The sequence below is a fragment of the Rhinolophus sinicus genome, chromosome 4 (genome assembly GCF_057876585.1).
Source record: "Rhinolophus sinicus isolate RSI-liver-muscle chromosome 4, RSI-T2T, whole genome shotgun sequence".
Classification (NCBI taxonomy): domain Eukaryota; kingdom Metazoa; phylum Chordata; class Mammalia; order Chiroptera; family Rhinolophidae; genus Rhinolophus; species Rhinolophus sinicus.
In genome coordinates this window covers 35,752,813-35,754,133 of record NC_142504.1, presented here as the reverse complement: position 1 = coordinate 35,754,133, position 1,321 = coordinate 35,752,813, and the positions used below count along the sequence as shown (strand labels likewise).

Below are 1,321 nucleotides of genomic sequence, written 5' to 3'. Positions count from 1 at the left end.
GATGTTATGTATAAAATGTTGGCTATGTCCAAGGATTCTTCTTCATGGGAAGCTGGCCTTCTCTTCATTCAAGGGACTCTGGGTCTGGAAACTGGCTCATATTTGGTAATTGACTGAGACCCTAACTCTATTGTTATTCAAGTCAGGCTTTTGTTCCCAAACCTAGAGTTTGCCACTTAAACAATTCAAGTAAGACTATAGGAGGTCCTCTCTTTACTGCATCTACTGTGAGGATGAAGACCATTCTCGGCAATCAGACCATGAACATTCCAGAAAATGTGGACATCACTCTGAAGGGACGTGCAGTTATTGGGAAGAGCCCCAGAAGCACCCTGTGGGGGGACTTCAATCACATCCATGTAGAGCTCAATCTCCTCGGAAAGAAAAGGAGGCTCCAGGTTGACAAATGGTGGGGAAAGGAACTGGCTACTGTCTGCACTATCTGTAGTCACGTACAGAACATGACGGGTGATCAAAGGTGTTACACTGGGCTTCCGTTACAAGATGAGGTCTGTGTGTGCTCACTTCCCCATCAACGTCATTATTCAGGAGAATGGTTCTCTTGTTGAAATCCAAAATTTCTTGGGTGAAAAATACATCCACAGGGTTCAGATGAGGTCAGGTGTTAATTTTCAGTATCTCAAGACCCGAAAGATGAGTTAATTCTTGAAGGAAATTATATTGAACTTGTATAAAAGTCAGCTGCTTTGCTTCAACAAGTCACAACAGTTAAAAACAAGGATATCAGAACATTTTTGGATGGTATCTATGTTTCTGAAAAAGGAACAGTTCAGCAGGCTGATAAATAAGATCTAAATTGTCCAGCTACAGAAACAACGAGGTGTCGAGCGATTCCTCAGAATTAGTTGTGATATTTTAAAGAGGCAATAAAAGTCATGTATTGAAAACAAAACAGAAAAGACTACAGGAAGCTGTAACATTATTTCAGTTTTACAAACACCACGATCATCAAAGCTTTTTCTCTGTCTCTGCAGGTCAAATTCTGATCACTGCTTTAGCTCTGCTGTCCATACGGTAACTACGTCTACCTTGCTTCTGGCAATTACGCACCACCTTTTAGTCCCTGCTGCCCAGGGATCGCACCATCCCCTTTGAATTCAAGGAGTCCAGTTTGCTGACAGCATCCTCTCTGTCAGTCCTGATCTATAGAGAATAGCCATTGTAGCGCTCTCCAATGATACTGGGCTACACGTATATTTCTCATAGCTTAGATGAAGGGAGCGTTCTTTGGACCCCCCTGTGGGATATAGTTCAGGGTTGGGTGCAAAGGTCTGACATAACAAATCTACTCTTGCATTAC

At 42.5% G+C, this 1,321-nt stretch overlaps 1 pseudogene; it reads left to right on the top strand.

Annotated features, from left to right (window-relative positions):
• Window positions 1–233: 233 nt before the first annotated feature.
• LOC148758350 (large ribosomal subunit protein uL6 pseudogene) lies at window positions 234–809 on the top strand (annotated as a pseudogene).
• The last annotated feature ends 512 nt before the right edge of the window (window positions 810–1,321 follow it).